The sequence below is a fragment of the Tiliqua scincoides genome, chromosome 2 (genome assembly GCF_035046505.1).
Source record: "Tiliqua scincoides isolate rTilSci1 chromosome 2, rTilSci1.hap2, whole genome shotgun sequence".
Lineage (NCBI taxonomy): Eukaryota > Metazoa > Chordata > Lepidosauria > Squamata > Scincidae > Tiliqua > Tiliqua scincoides.
The window spans coordinates 89,869,805-89,887,009 of NC_089822.1; the positions used below are offsets into that span (position 1 = coordinate 89,869,805).

At 43.1% G+C, this 17,205-nt stretch overlaps 1 protein-coding gene across 1 annotated transcript in view; it reads right to left on the reverse strand.

Annotated features, from left to right (window-relative positions):
• Window positions 1-17,205, reverse strand: part of GRIN3A (glutamate ionotropic receptor NMDA type subunit 3A) — a 131,660-nt gene that overhangs the window by 42,650 nt on the left and 71,805 nt on the right. The window lies entirely within an intron of this gene.

The following is a 17,205-nucleotide window of genomic DNA, read 5'->3' on the forward strand; positions in this document are numbered from 1 at the left end:
AACTCCACAGTCAGGGAATTAGAGGGCAGGTCCTCTCATGGATTGAGAACTGGTTGAAGACCAGGAGACAGAGAATGGGTGTCAATGGGCAATTTTCACAATGGAGAGAAGTGAAAAGCGGTGTGCCCCAAGGATCTGTCCTGGGACCAGTGCTTTTCAACCTGTTCATAAATGACCTGGAGATAGGGGTGAGCAGTCAGGTGGCTAAGTTTGCAGATGACACCAAACTTTTCCAAGTGGTGAAGACCAGAAGTGATTGTGAGGAGCTCCAGAAGGATCTCTCCAGACTGGCAGAATGGGCAGCAAAATGGCAGATGCGCTTCAATGTCAGTAAGTGTCAAGTCATGCACATTGGGGCAAAAAATCAAAACTTCACATATAGGCTGATGGGTTCTGAGCTGTCTGTGACAGATCAGGAGAGAGATCTTGGGGTGGTGGTGGACAGGTCGATGAAAGTGTCAACTCAGTGTGCCGCGGCAATAAAGAAGGCCAATTCTATGCTTGGGATCATTAGAAAAGATATTGAGAATGAAACGGCTAATATTATAATGCTGTTGTACAAATCGATGGTATGGCCACACCTGGAGTATTGCGTCCAGTTCTGGTCGCCGCATCTCAAAAAAGACATAGTGGAAATGGGAAAAGGTGCAAAAGAGAGCGACTAAGGTGATTACTGGGCTGGGGCACCTTCCTTATGAGGAAAGGCTACGGCATTTGGGCCTCTTCAGCCTAGAAAAGCGGCCTGAGGGGGGACATGATTGAGACATACAAAATTATGCAGGGGATGGACAGAGTGGATAGAGAGATGCTCTTTACACTCTCACACAACACCAGAACCAGGGGACATCCACTAAAATTGAGTGTTGGGAGAGTTAGAACAGACAAAAGAAAATATTTCTTTACTCAGCGTATGGTCAGTCTGTGGAACTCCTTGCCACAGGATGTGGTGATGGCATCTGGCCTGGACGCCTTTAAAAGGGGATTGGACAGGTTTCTGGAGAAAAAATCCATTACAGGTTACAAGCCATGATGTGTATGTGCAAACTCTTGATTTTAGAAATGGGCTATGTCAGAATGCCAATGCAAGGGAGGGCAGCAGGATGAGGTCTCTTGTTATCTGGTGTGCTCCCTGGGGCATTTGGTGGGCTGCTGTGAGATACAGGAAGCTGGACTGGATGGGCCTATGGCCTGATCCAGTGGGGCTGTTCTTATGTTTTTAAGTAACCTCATTTTGAAAATGCTGGAAAACACCAGGAGTGTAAATTCTCAGAGAGAGTCACCTCAGCTGAAATGAGACTGAGGAAGGTATTCAAATGTTAAAAAATTTAAAAAGGAGCAGGAAACTCTTCTCATCACATACAGTTCAATGCCCAATCATGATCTTTTCTTAGCCACCTTATCATTCTTGTCAATAAAGAGCTCAGCTGTGGTGCAGAGATTGGGGGGGATGGATGGATCTGAAATGCAGCTTAATGAAGAGTGAAGTCATTTAGCCTTTAAACTTCTAAAGGGACTTGCTACAGTTAATAGTGCGAGATATCTCCATCTACATTATGGACAGATATCTTCATAATGATTCAGTGGACAATTGGGGATAGAACAATTGTTCAAGCTAATATTGCAATGATTGTGACTAGATCCTAAAAAGGTGTTGTTTTCCCAGATCAATTCACGTGGCATCTACAAGTGAGATTTCTGCCAGTTGCATATCACTGATAAATTGTTCCCTTCTCCCTGCAGAATTTTTTTTTTGAGTGGATGACTCCTACAATCACAATTTTGTGCAGTCAAGGTGAGAGAAAGGTTGGAAAAGAATGGGGGAGGAGGATGTTACCAATTCTGGGTGCCAGCTAGCTTGGTGGTCCTTGAATGGTGGCTGATGGGAGTGACTTGTAACAGCAATGGTGGGTTAATGCTCTACAGACTCACAGCAAGGCAGGATAGCAAGCAGTACTCAGGCTTTTTATAGGCTCCCCCCCCCCTAGACTACCATTGGATCCTATGTGAGGTGAGCTAATGAAGTGGTTGCTTTGCTAACCACTCAGGACCTTTGCTAGGCTCTGTCTTTCACACCCACTTGAGGGTGTAGTGCTTGTTTGGAGGTCTGTTGGCTTGTAGTCATATCTCTTTGACTGAAATTTAATCAAGAGGGTATTGAGGATGGCTAGAGTAAGAGATCCTTATGACTTGTTAACTTATTTTTCCCAAATTCAGGAGCACACAGGACGTATTGTAACTGTGTTCACATGGTAGATATCTGCTGCTTCAGGAGGATATCTGAATTTTGGAGCCAGAGCACGATACCATAGTCTTCCGAGACTGAAGGTTGCCAACTAACTCAACACTATTGGAATTTGGGAGTTCTGTTAACAATAAGGAACAAGCAAGTCCCCATTAGATTCAACCTCATCACTTAATTGGAGGGAGGAAATTACTCAATTCAACAAAAGCATGGCCTTAATGGCTGTGATCTGAAGTCTCTTGCCATTAATTCAATAAAAAACCATATATATACATACGCTCTCCTGGCAGGCAACACCAAGTACATACACATTATGAGTATTTCCTATGTATCTTGGAAGAAAGGGAAATAAAAGACTGGTTAATAACTCTTATTAGAAAGTCTGTCCCTCTGTTACTGACAGAAGCTCCCAAACCTGCTAAAGGCAACAGAAAAGCCCAACAAAAAGTAATGTAAGTTAAAGGATTTCACAGTAGGGGTTTCTGGTTTTTTAAATGGAAAATCTGCCACTGCAGTTATGCTGTCCATATGGGCTCCAGCATGGGGAATGAAGGAAGCAAAACAACAACATCATGACATGAATTATGCAGGCACAATACTTGCTAGATATGTGGTTTCAAACTGCTGTCCAGAGAACTCAGAATTCCTTTGGAAACTTTATCAGGGATTATTCAGTGAGATCAGTAATGACAAACTTCTTTGAATGATAGCTTGCCTCCCACTATTCGTTATCCTCTGCAAGGAACAAGTGAGCATACTAAGCTCTGCACCTAGGGCTTCTAAACTACGGGCCAGGGCTGGATCCGGTGCACCAAGAAAAGCCTCTTGGACACAGCATGGCAGTGGTGAAGCCTTACTGCCCCGCCCTGCCCTGCTGCCTCCCATCGTTGTAACTGATCTTTGTAGAAACTCACGCTGGGCAACCACTTCCCCTGGGAAACTGGGGCATGGAGTCTTCTGGGGCAATTGGCAGTGAAAGCGACTGTCTAGCACGAGTTTCTACAAAGACTGGATGCAATGACGGGCAGAACAGTAAGGCTTTGCCACCACTGCGCCAGATCCAAGAGCCTTTCTTGGTGCTTTGCAGGCCCTTGCTCTACACCAGTGATTTTCCATCTTTTTCATCTCATGGCACACTGACAAGGTATTAAAATTTTCAAGGTATCATCATTTTTTTTAAACAATTGACAAGGCACACCATGCTGTTGGTGGGGGGCTCACATCTCAAAAAGGCCTGACTAATAAATAACTCTCCCCCCACCTCCTGTGGCACACCTGCAGTGGGGCAGCACACCAGTGTGTCATGGCACAGTGGTTGAAAATGGCTGCTCTACACTATGAAAAGCCTAGGAATCTCCTGGTCGTTTCTGCATGCCAAAGGTCTGTGAAGGGAAAGGAATTGGCCAGGCCAGTTTTCCTTCTGTCTACTTGGCATGCTGAATCTCTTCTAAGCTTCATTCTTTTTGTCTGTGCTTGTGAACCCAAGAATATTATATGGCTTCAAGCAAGACTATAGTAACAGGCTGGGAGTGCCACACTTGCACTTATACAGCAAGAGCACTCAAGTACTACTTCTGAAACTTTTTTCAAAGGGCATTAGATATCACCTCAAAGTAATATCACCTCAATGTGAGGCAAATGGAGTAATCTGTCTAAGTCAGGGGTACCCAAACCCCGGCCCTGGGGCCACTTGCGGCCCTCAAGGCCTCTCAATACGGCCCTCAGGGAGCCCCCAGTCTCCAATGAGCCTCTGGCCCTCTGGAGATCTGTTGTAGCCCACACTGGCCCAATGCAACTGCTCTCAGCATGAGGGCGACTATTTGACCTCTCACGTGAGCTGTGGGATGAGGGCTCCCTCCACTGCTTGCTGTTTCATGTCTGTGATATAATAGCGGCAGCAAAGGAAAGGCTGGCCTTGCTTTGTGCAAGGCCCTTTATAGGCCTTGAGCTATTGCAAGACCTTCATTCATTCATATAATTTCATCTTTAATATATACATTTATGTAAATGTATGTAAATTTATTCAAATTTTAAATGTAAATTAATTTTTTCCCCCCCGGGCCCCCGACGCAGTGTCAGAGAGATGATGTGGCCCTCTTGCCAAAAACTTTGGACACCCCTGGTCTAAGTTAAAAGCCTAAATTTCTTCATTATAGTGTTGTCTTCTCCTGTCACTAATTCCTATTTTGAAACATATTATACTTCATTTAAAAATCTAGCTCATTTCAGCTAAAACTCTTGGAGTCATTTACCAAATTACTATTTGCTTAATACTGTCCCATGTCCCATGTAAGGCAATGTCTTTAATCCATTCATTCATTGGCTTTATGTCATTGGCTAACAGTCATAGTTAAAAAGAGCCACCTGAATTGAACAATCTAAAGAAGAGAAAACCAAAACAACCTTTCAACAGCAGCATTAAAAACACACACACTAAACACACAGTAGTACCAAAGCAGTGGCATAATAAAGGTGTGTGGGGGGTACAGGCCGCTCTAGGTGTCACCCTTGGGGGATGACACCACACCTCTGTTTCATGAGCTTTGGCTCACTCTGGGCCCAGCCACCTCACTCTCTTGCTGACAACAGTGTTTTTACCACTTGCTGGCAAGAACACAAGCAACTGGGTCTGCAGTGGGGTGAAGATAACTGAACGAACGTGGTCCAGAGGTGGGCTTTTCACATTAAAAGCAATGCTACAGGGTGGAAGGTTGGGGCAATGTGATTCCATCATTACGCCACCCTGAACTTCTGGAATGCTGAGCTTCCCCAGGTAAGGAGAGCATCAGGTGGCACCCACCCCAGGGATGCCTCTGTATTAGAGCAATACAGACTCCAGTTACTCCAGGAGACCAATCCACACCAAATAGTAACATTTTAACCTGTCACCAGAAAACAAGAAAGGACAAAAGCAGTCTTAAGCCAGTAAGTTCCAGAGTAAGCACCACCAAGGATCTTACAACCAAGAAAGCCTCATTCTACTAGGTAAAGGAGACTGAGGGGGGAGCAGTCCTCTGCATATCTCCTAGAAGATTTTGTTGAAGACAGGGGAGGTTGGAGAGGAGCTAACCGTGAGCAGCAAGAGAATTGGGCATCTAACCATGTCTTGTGCTTTTCAAATACCTGAAGGGCTGTCATGTGGAAGAGGGAAAAACGTGTTCTCTGCTATCCCAGAGAGTAGAACTGGATCTAATGGGCTTAAGCTGCAAGAGAGGAGATTCCTGTTAGATGCCAGGAAGAAATTCTTAACAGTAAGAGAGGTTCAACAATGGAACTAATTACCAAATAAAGTGGTGAATTCTCCCTTGTTGAAATTAACACAGATGACTGATGGGCAACTTTCTGGATATGCTCTAGAGAGGATTTTTCTACAACAAGCAGGGAGTTGGACGATTTGGTCTCCAACTCTGTGATTCTATTATCTTCAGCAGAACACAGACAAAAGCTAAATACCTTCCGGTAACTGAATCATATAGGCTGGCTTATATGGATGGAGTCAATCTTTTTTTTTTTTTTTAGATAGCTTGATTCCAAACCACTTAAGGCTTTAAACATCAAAAACAGCACAGTGAATTTTGCACAGAAACAAAACGAGTATCAGTCAAGTTGATGTGATAGGATCAGAGCCTTGAGCTTCTACCAGCAGTCCAGCTGCTGTAGCTTGCATCACCTGAAGCTTCCAGATGTAGACAGCCCCATGTAGAGCATATTGCAGTAGTAATCTAGTCTGGATGTAAACAAAGCAGATACAGCTATGGCAAGATCAGCAAGGGACTGAATGAGGATTAGTACACTGAAGCTAACTTCAGATAGAAGTTTCTGTCTGACTTTAGTACCTCACAGAAGCTTACTTTAAAACAGAAGGGTAAGACAATCCTAGAATACATGCTGAATCAGTTTTGGCTGGGATTACACTTTCCCCTAAGGAAGAGGTTGTACCTCAACAGAATACATTTAACAAATGGGCTTTCACTCCCCTCCTAATTCCTCTTGACATAGTCCCAAAATATAGCATCATCAATGGTCACATCACACACTGAAATGGAGAATGATAGGAGATGACAGACAACAGTTTTTCTTCAGTGGTGACATTTTAGGAAAAGAAAAAAAAAACACCCCAATTCTTGGTCATATCTTTATAGTACTACCAGTAAGACTGCATAATATTTCTCATGGGTAACAGACCAGGGATTTCTTGACCGAAAAATTAAATGATCTGCCCGTAGCCATCAGTGACCTTAGACTTCACCACCACTGACAGTGGCAGTTGGCTTACGTGACTTACTAATGCTTGCAACTGTAGCATTTTCAGCTGCCTCCTCTGAAGCAAAAGATTGAGCCTGATTAAAGTACAACTCTGCTGTTGTAATTTTGCTGCAGTGCTGATGATTTGCTGCTAATGCAGTCAGGTTTTGGATCCTGGAACTTCAGTCTTCTCCATCTCACTTGCAAAACAACTGTGACTGTTAATGGGTCTTATTTGGTGTTCCCTTCTATTTTAATTCTTCAAAAGGCTGACTTTCAGCACATTTGCTTTGCTTCAATACTCTAGATATCTATCTGAATTTAGATTGCTTTCTTTTTTTGGCCACTGATGTTGTTTGAGTTCGCTTACAGTCTAACTGCCAGGATGGCTGGTTTTAAGAAGCCCACAGGAGACAGTGGAAGGACTGTCAGAGCCAGGTCGTTGCCAAATACATAAAAATATAAACTTATAGTGCAATCCTATGCATGGGTAGAACCCCACTGAGTCCAGTGAGGTTTATTCCAAGGTAAGTATACATAGGATTGTAGCTTTAGAACAGTGGTTCCCATCCTTTAGGAGCCAGCGGATCACTAAAGCAAAAACTGGAATCATCTTGGACCATATGCGACCCTCTATACCCCAAATACAATTAAATTTATAAGAATTAGAGAAGATTTATTAGAATTATTATTTACAGAGAAGAAGATTTACAGAGAAGATTTGCCGCTTTGGTTGCCAGTTGTGGGTGGTCTCTTCTCCACCCTCTCTGGTGCTCCGTAGATAAGCATCTCCCAAGTGAGTGTTCCCCCATGTACTACAAGAAGGGGAGAGAACAGACTGCCCACAGCCAACACCTCTACCCTTTCTGGTGCTCAGTAGGGAAGCATTTGCTTGGTGAAAAGCTGGAAGTTATTGAAGGTGATTTTTTTTTTCCCCTGAGACCTCACACACCACATCTCAGGGTCTCATGTGGACCTGTGGTCCATGCGTTGGGAACCAGTACCTTATTGTTTAAGAGTGCCTGAGGCCTGTAGCTTAAACTGGAAGTACAAAGTACAAGTACAAAGTGAGAAATAGCACAAGTAATCCCATTTTGGTTGACAGGGCTTGAGCTCTCTTCCGTGGTGGATCACATCCTAACAGTTCGGCATGAAAGAGAAGCTCAACGCTGCCCTTTTTCATACCCATCTGAGACACCCAACACGATGTAGTGCATGTTCTATCAGTGTTACATTTGTCCTACAAGATCCGGAACTCCCTTTGAGCTCAGCTCCTTACTGAATCATCAGTAATCAGGGGGATTCTATGCAAATTAAATGGCTATGAAAGGATTTGTTACCAAATGCCTTCTGAGGAATTCCAGTGCATGTATTTGTGCTCCTGCACACATACTAATATATTGTAAGAGGCAATCTATCACTTCCCTGAAAAATGAAGAGAGCTTCTGGGTCAGCATTCCATTGAATAAAGTTTTCCAGCTAACTTATTGGGTCAAGCCTGTTGCTCATAGCAACCCTTGAGTTACACAGCAGCCTCTAGGCAAATGCCATCAACAGATGTTTAGCATACAGTACAAGTAGATAAGCTATCCTACTGGGTGTTGAAGCATTATTATAACAAAGGGGGTCAAGTCCCCTAATGACAAATGTATCCATCTAATTCTGTCTTTCTCAGGGCAAAGTTCTTATTCAGGGGAAACCCCATTTTCCAAGCAGTGAGTGGTGAGTTCCGGATTATCCAACTTTCTGTTAACTGTGTCACATTTTTTCTGAATTGGGGGCTTCTCACTCTTGCACCTGAAAAGGACTTATCATTAGGGACAAACTATGCATTGCATAACATGTGCTTTGTTGTTGCTGTTGCTTAAATGTTAAATAGCAGTGAAAGCTGGTATGGAACAGCACTTCCAGGCCTTTTCAGGATCAAACTAGACATTACTATTAGCACATGCTTTAAAAAAAGTTAAATGGCAGCTGAATTGGACCCCTCACAGATGACAACCATGGAAAGGGATTGGGGCTTTAACTCTACCTGCTGCTGCTGTGCTGATCTGAAGGGGTCTCCCCTGCACAGCTGATATCAATAGGAACAGGAGCTCTTTTCCCTTAGAAAATAATGATCCTGATCTTCAGGGATCTGACTGCTACTTACCATTAAAGAAATAAACAAGCCCTTGCAAAGCATATGCTGAAAGCAGGGGTTGCCAACCTCAACTTTAGGGCTCCTGAACCTTTAACAATTGTGCAGAGGAGAGAATTTCAGCAGGCGCAGCTTGCGATCTGTGACATGACAAGTTGCACCTGCTGAAATTCCCTCTTCTATACAATTGTTGAAGATCTAGGAGCCCTAAAGTTGAAGGGTTGGCCAGCTCTGGCTTAAAGCAATGTCTAGTGTAGCTCTCAGAGGGTAAAGGGTTATCCATATTTAGTGGAACCCAACCCCTAAGTTTCCGCATGAGCAATCATTCTGGGCCTGCCTCCCATCTGGAAGAAGACAAGTCCAGAATTGAATCCACTCACACAGAGACTGCAACACTCAGCCTCTTTGCAGGCAGGTGATTCTACTGAAGGATCTAATCACAAGCCATGCAATGAAGGGTATGACTGGAAGTTCCAAAGAACTACTCATGCAAAGAAACCAGGCAGCCCATCATGGCTGATTACTGTGGGCTTACAGAAGCCTTTCTTAATTATGTCATACAAGCAGATTTCTTGCGGCACACCATGCAAGCAGAACTAGAACTGCTTGTCATTCCATACTAGCAGTTCTCTTGTAGCAAGCAGTTTCGGAGCTACAGCTTTACAGGATCAATGCTCTTTGGAGGAGAGAGAGAACACTGGAGACTTAAAGAGGGCATAGGATGTGGATCATGAAGCAATCTCATCTGGCTTCCAGCAGCTCTAGCAAATGGTAGTTAAAGTGTTGCCCACAATTTCAACTGTAAGAAAAGAACACTGGTTTCAAATGATGTGAAAAATAGAGCCATTGTGCAGTGTAAACACTACAGTTCTTTAGGTTTTGTATATATAGCAATGTCTCAGCCATGCCTGATAAAGCTTAATGTTTATATAATGCTTTTACAGTGCAATCCAAAACAGAAATAACGGCCTCTAATTTCAATGCGATTTGATCCCATGTAAGGATTCCTCCTTTAGGCTGCAATACCATACACATTGTTCTGGAAGTAAGCACTATTGAATGAGTAGACACAGAGTAGACATGCATAGCATTGTGCTGGTAAAGTAGTTACTATTTGCCTCTCTCCTGGACAGAACTTGAGAAATACAAGCCGTCCCTCAGCATCCATGAGAGTTCCATCCCGGAACCCTCATGGATGCTGAAAACCATGGATAACTGGAAATCCCTGTATAAAGGCTCTGGCCTCCCTGTGACTCAGACCTTCCAGATGTGACCTCTGGTTGTGTCTGGGAGGTCCTCTGTGGGTCCTCCCATCACGGGTTCAAAACCTACGATGGGTTAAATCTGCAGAAACCAAATCTGCAGATAATGAGGACCCACTGTACCATCACTTAAGGACTGAGCTCTTTTATCATTTCTTTTAAAATAGATTTATCTTTACAATGTTTTGTTGCATTCACTTGACTTCTTTTATTTCCCCAAACCATTTTTCTTTTAGACTGTGAGCCCCATGCGGACAGGAATGTTAAGGTGTAGGAAAAAAAAATATGCTGTAAGCCTAACCTCATGGAATAGAGCAGAAGTTAAACTGAATGAATCAATGGAGTGTACAAAACATGTCACAAACATTAACTCGGTAATGAAGTTACTACTTACATCAGCCCTGCAAAGTAGGCCAGTATTATTTCCATATCAGAGATATGGGACAGAAGCTGAGTGAGAGTAGTTTGACTATGGCCATGAAGTGAGTTCAGGGCTGTGGTGACATTTGATTAGTTTCATTTAGGAAGTGAAATGTTCCCTCCTCCAGGTCAAATGGCACATGGGGGTGTGCATGTCTGATTCTGAGCAAGTCTGTAGTGTGAGCAAAGTTTATATTTCCCCCCCCAGTTCCAATCTGAATTGGGCTTTCCTGTGTGCAGAGAAAAACAAGCACTAACTGCATAGCACATTTCTAAAGTCAAGAGCAGTTTCACACTTTGGTACAGAGAAGCATCTGTTAAGCAGGGTAAAGGCAACTATTTTATCCTTACCTGGATAGTTGCCTGTAGTCATAGAGCACCTCCTAAGAATGTAAGACCTGGCCATCCCTCCTGCACATTAGGAGAGAAGCTATAAAGATGTGTGTTGCTTAACACAGATACGTTCTCCAATCCCCGTTGTCAAATGATTCTACCGTTATGTGAACACTGCATTACAATTTCACACCAATACACAGATGCTAGATGTTTAGTGGCTGAATGCGATATATTGTCTAGCACCTATGTAATGTAATGAATCTGAGCTTTTAATACAGTAAGAAATTAGGGGGCTGCCATTGCAACTGTTACCCTGCACATGCCCAATCTCGTCTGATCTCGGAAGCTAAGCAGGGTCAGGCCTGGTTAGTACTTGGATTGGAGACCGCCTGGGAATACCGGGTGCTGTAGGCTTATACCATAGTCTTTCGAGACTGAAGGTTGCCAACCAATCATTGTAAATCCAGTCAGACCTTAGGCCAAATGTTGTTAAGAACACATGCCTGTATAGTGGGCAAGCCTATCCTATGCTGGAACAGGCAGGCCAACTGGCTTATGCTGTATCCAGTGCAGGGTTTGAGGTGGATCCTGTACAACTCAGACTAAGGGAATTTATTTCCCCTTACCCCATGTCATGTGGCAGCCTCCTCAATGGAGCGACTTGGATCTGTGCTAGCAAAATCGCTGGCACAACTCCAAGCAGCTGGTGTAATGCCAGGCTGTTTGGGAGAAGGATTGGGATCTAGATTTAGTACCAGAGGCTGGTCCAACTCTCCTCCTGGTCCACCCACTGCCCTCCCTCCCCCCAAACACCCCTAAAACGCCTCCCCTGCCCTCCCAACCCCTCTCCCCGTGCTGTTGCCCTTGGCCAGCACAAACTCACCATCCCAGAGCAGTGTGCAGGCAGGATTTGGCCTCCCAGTTGTTGCAGATGTGTCTTATAGCATGCTTGCAACATTCATTGTCTGGTGCAAGGGACATGCACCAGCCCAAAGAGCACTCTGGATTATGCTCTTACTGGCAGAGCACATGTCCTTTATGCAGAAGGTCTTAGGTACAATGCCTGGGTTTTCCTGGTAGGGCAGTGACAAATCCCTGGAGAGCTGCCAGCAGATAATCACTGACCTGAATGGATCACTGGCCTGACACAGCATAAGACAGCTTGTGTGTTAAAAATTTGGCTCTTCCTGGTACTGGGTTATATCAAATTAGTAAATTACTTTAAATTCTGCACCCAGGCAGCCCAAATTCTTCTACAAGAAAAGCTAGATTCTGTGACTCTTATAACAAGCAAGTGTCTATAATACAGTGGTTCCCAAACTGTGGGTTGGGACCCAGTGGTGGGCTACGAACTGATTTTTCGTAGGTTGCTCAAAGGTGATGGAAAGATCAGATAACTAATTGCCTTAAACCATGTGGTTATTCCATAATCGGATACTGTAGCTGCTAGTTACCCTGCAAAGTGCTCAGCTCCTGCAGTTTGTAAGCATGTAAGCATGTAAGTTTGTACATGCTTGCAGTCTGTAAGCATGTAAGCATGTAAGTTTTCTGATTATTATTACTTAAATAAATAAATAAATAAATAAATAAATAAATAAATAAGATCTTTTTTAAAAAGTCTAGTAAATCTAAGTCGGTCCTGAGAGAGTATTGTTTAAAAAAGTGGGTCCCGATGCTAAAAAGTTTGGGAACCACTAATATATTCTGAAATTGAGACTAACGTGCAAAATTTAGATTCTAGAATCAAGTCCCAGGAAGGGGTAAGATACTGCAACACACGAACTCTCACCACTCTCAAACCCCAGAACCTTCCTTTGCCACCCTTCCGGATGCTCAGATCACAGCAGACAGTGCCCACACAGTATTTTTTAAAAATTAGTCATCAGCATAGATGGGACCTGACAGAATGGCAATGCAAAAATAAACAGGTTCCTACCCCAAAGATTAAAAACCTATAATATATAATGGGGAAAGCAGAGGGAGAGAGAAAAGAATGTGGGCACATGCAATTACATGTTCTTAATACTTGGTTACAGTTGGAAATTAGGATTAAGGGGCAATCTTGGTTTACTCTTGGTTTGTAACTATACAAACTTTGTTTACCCTGAATGGTATTTGCGGGAGTTTCATATTAAAGAATCTTCATGCCAAATTTATCCAACACACAGGAGTAGCTCCAGCTGGCTACGATGGACCCTGAGTCAGTCTTTTGCATAACTATTCTGCTGCCTTTTGATTAAATTGCACTCTCTTGGGCCAACAATGTCTGTTTTCATGGAGGTTACAGTGTAAAGAGACCAATATGCCTGATCCTGAGTGACACTTTGAGATTTAAATATACTGTATATTTTTTTTTCTTTACTGCTAATAAAGAAGGTTTGAATGAATCCCAAGAAAAATTAATAAAGTGGGGTTCTGTCTTGGATGGCAGTGCTGGCACCAAGAAGCTGATAACTGCTCATCTTCACTGCACTCTGTTCAGGTCACAAGTGATTCTATTACCAAAACGCAGTAAAGACAAACCTCAGAGGCAGAGCTAGGCAGCTGCCACAAGCAAGATCATCCTATCTTCTAGATCAGGGGTGGGCAAACCCTGGCCTGGGGATGATTTGCGGCCCTCGGGGTCCCCCAATTCAACCCGCAGGGAGCCCCCAGTCTCCAGTGAGCTTCTGGCCCATCAGAGACTGTTAGAGCCAGTGCTGGCCTGCAAATGTTGGTCATGACAGTCAGATGCAAGCTGTGGGCTGAGTTAGAGCAAGGCCTTTTATAGTCTCCATGTGTTTTTTGCTTTTTCCAGGGCATTATTTTAACTCGCAACTTATGTCTCCACATGTTTTTGGCTTGGTCTGTATGTTTTCACTGTGCTTGAGGTATGTGGCAAACGGTTCATGGTTCTCATGTGGTTCTACATGCCTGATCTCATGTGTATTATAAATAAGCTGAGTAAAATTCATTCATTCATATAAGTTCTGCCTCTAATATATTCATTTATGTAAATTTATTGAAATTTGAAATGTAAATTAATTCTTTTTTTCCTGCTCTTTGACACAGTGTAGCAGTGTAAATGTGCACAGGCACTGAGCTTCAGAGCTTTCGATGAAACATGACCACCCTTTTGGGCAAGAACACTCGCCCCCTCCTCCTTTTTCTCCATTCTCTTCTTTCTCATCCGAGGAAAACCTTGGAAGCTTTCTGTGTCATGAGAAGTTGAAAACCTTGAGGCCCAGTGCTGGGAAAGATAGAGGGATGAATCATAGTTGTAGATAGGGTTTAGAAGCAAGGAATGAGCCTTCTGCCTGGGAAAGAGGAGTGGCGGAAAAGTACATGCCTGATCTTGTCTGATCTCGGAAGCTAAGCAGGATCAGGCCTGGTTAGTACTTGGATGGGAGACCGCTTGGGAATACCAGGTGCTGTAGGCTTATACCATAGTCTTTCGAGACTGAAGGTTACCAACCATTTGTATTGTTAATAACAGACAATAAAAGGCTAAGGGGCGGGCTTAGTAAAGGCTGTAGCCGCATTTCGCCCCTGGCACTCAACTGAGCATCCTAGCCTCCTGTGTCCTTCTTGGTGTCAACTTGTGATTGCTACAACACAGTGTCAGAGAGATGATGTGGTCCTCCTGCCAAAATGTTTTCCCACTCCTGTTCTAGATTTTTATTATCTTCTTGCTTCAAATAGTCTTCATAACAGTCAATCCACTTTGAAACATGTAAGATAAATCTGATAAGATGTTAAATATAAAATGGGTGCAATCTACAGCAGCCATCCAGTAGGACTTTCGAGTTTGGTTCATGCTGCCAGTAGCAACCAAGAAAACAGCATACAGGTATGTGCTTATCCCACTATGGAGGCAATCTGGGATGAACTGGTCACTACAGGCATGTCTGGGGTATTCCAATTACTGTGGCACATTTTCATAATGATATTGCTCTGAGATAATTTCCACGGGAAGGATGGTTTACATTTTCGGCATATGATTAATAGGCACATGTGAACTCTGAGAACAGGGTGCACGTGCTTCCTGGTATATACAGTGGGGGGTCTCATATCCATGGATCCTGTATCCCTTATCCATGCAGATTCATTTATCCACAAGTGTGGGGAGCATCCCTGGTGCCTGCGGTTTCAGTAAACCCCTGTGGATACTGGGGCGTGCCTGTAGTCAATATTTTGTTCCTGTTAATTTCTGTTTAATTTAAGGTTTGTAGGAGAAAAGAATCTAAATGCATGTACTTGGTGCCTAGAGAGCAAAGGGCCAAACCAGCAATCTGGCCATTTACAGGACTGATGGCAAGAGGCTCAGTTCTGAAGTCTTTTCCCCAGTCTTTTTTGGAACGATACAGAAATATACATATGTGGATACCAAAAATACAAGCATTTGTGTTCATGGGAAACAAATCACATGGGTTCCATGGACTAGAATGCCTCGTGTTTCACATTTCATGGATAGGCTGCTATCTCGTATGGGTAGAGTTTCTGCGCCTTTGAGAACCAACAGGTACAGTTTTTCTGACAGGGCAAAAGAATGATGGGCAAAAATGCCACCTGTGGATGCTTGCTGGCTTGGCAGGCATTCCTTTTTGTCCCTAAAAAAGGAGATAAACCTACAGTGAATGCAGTTTCCTACATTATTGATCATTGTGAGGTCCTCTAGAGTTTTAACTGATGATCTCTTTAGCTATCACAGCATGGTTCCTCATTGTGCATTTTGATAGGAAAACAGGCATTTATGTTTACATCCGAACTCTGTCTCCGGGTGTGCGTATTTCTTGGGGGCACTGATGTACTCTGGCAACAGTGACTTTAGACGGCAAAGTTTTTAATCTCCTTTTTAGGGCAGAAAATCTGTTTAATATTTCAGCACAGACTGCCAGCTTGCTTGAGAGCTCACATGGGATTTATTTTTCTGTGTCAGACCTGCCATCTGCCAGTACCAAATCATACTTGTCTCCTACCACCTTGAAAAGGTTAGAATTCTTTAAAAGAAAGGAAGGGGAAAGATCTTTAAAACCAAAAAAGTCAAGAATTCAAGGGGTGCTTTGCACTGGAATAAAGTATGATAATAAATGGGGTAAAGAAAATTTGGGAATGCATTCATAACCTTTTAAAATACCTTTCTTCCCTAGTTAACTACTCTTGATTCAAACTGAGGGCACAACCAGAGTTTTGACATTATTATTCTATGATCCCAATAAAAATTTTTTATTTATGATTGATTAATATTAAGTGTCACAGTAGACAAAATGCAGTAGCCACGTGTTTCTTCATGTGTCTGCCCTGTCCATATACAAAGTGGGGTAAGTGGGTACCCCAGGGTGGTGGGCTGCGACTCAGATGGCTCGGACTCGAGTTGCAAAAACATGCATTTTTTGCAGCTCCTACAGACTCGAGTCACATGTGCCAGAAACTTGGGCACAGACTCGGGATTTGGGGTTTAAAAATGAAAAGACTCAAATAGGCTCAAGTCAAGACTAGCTTTTGTGTGTGCCCGAGACTCTGTTGTGTGTGTGTGTGTGTGTGTTTTTTTTCTCTGCTTCAGTGACATGACTTGTTTTTGTTTTTTTTAAACTTGACTTGAGTCAAAATGACTTGAAAAACAGCTCTGAATGAGTTGCCATGGCCACCTGTTATGACTTGTGGATGACTCAAGTCAAGGGTGGAAGAGACTCATGACTTGACTCAAGACTTGGTGCTGTGACTCCAGCCCATCCCTGGTGGGTAGTATCGAATTTTTATTCCAAAAGGGTGATAAGGATGAAGATAACAGAAACTTCCTGTGTCTTACTTTCCAAACTCTGTTGCATCACACTTTTCTGGTTGGGTATGCAGGTCTCCCCTGTATCTGCCTATACAGAACACATAGTTCTTCATGCCCCCCCCCCCCATGCCCCTGTGTCCATTAACTTTGTTTAGATTCTTACTGCAGGTGCCATGAGAAAATGTGTCTTCCTTTTATTGACCACTATAAGCATGCAAGCTTATAGCAGAATGTGCAGATAGGCAGCCCAAAACCTTGAAGAGGTTAATCAAATGTTAATAGGAAGCAGTTAATTTCCTGTCAAGAGCACATAAGAATGAATGAATGAATGAATGAATGAATGAATGAATGCCTTTGTATTTCTCCTAAACACCTGCTGAGGAATGAGGTCTAATCATGTGGCATGAGCTGTGAATGAAGTGGGTATTTTACAATTAATACAGTTCAAAAATGCCTCTAGTCAGCCAGGTTTTGTGCAAAGGTAAGAATTTAAGACAGGCCTTGCCTACAGTTTTACGATCCAAAGGCACATTGCAGCCCAAGATAAGCACACAATGAATTCTCTCCCATTGAGTGCAGTGGGTCTGAAAAATGTTGAACTTTAGGAGGACTGTGCCCCAAGTTTCAATGTTACAATTTGTATTTTAAATGAACCCACCACATCAACATATCTTTGGAGGAGTAAAAGTGGGTGGGATGTACTTTTTGCATAGCTGTGTTGCTATATATGCCGGGTGCCATTTTTCTTGGCTAGATTTTTGTCTTCACCTAATGAACGAATTCAACAATGAATTCAGCA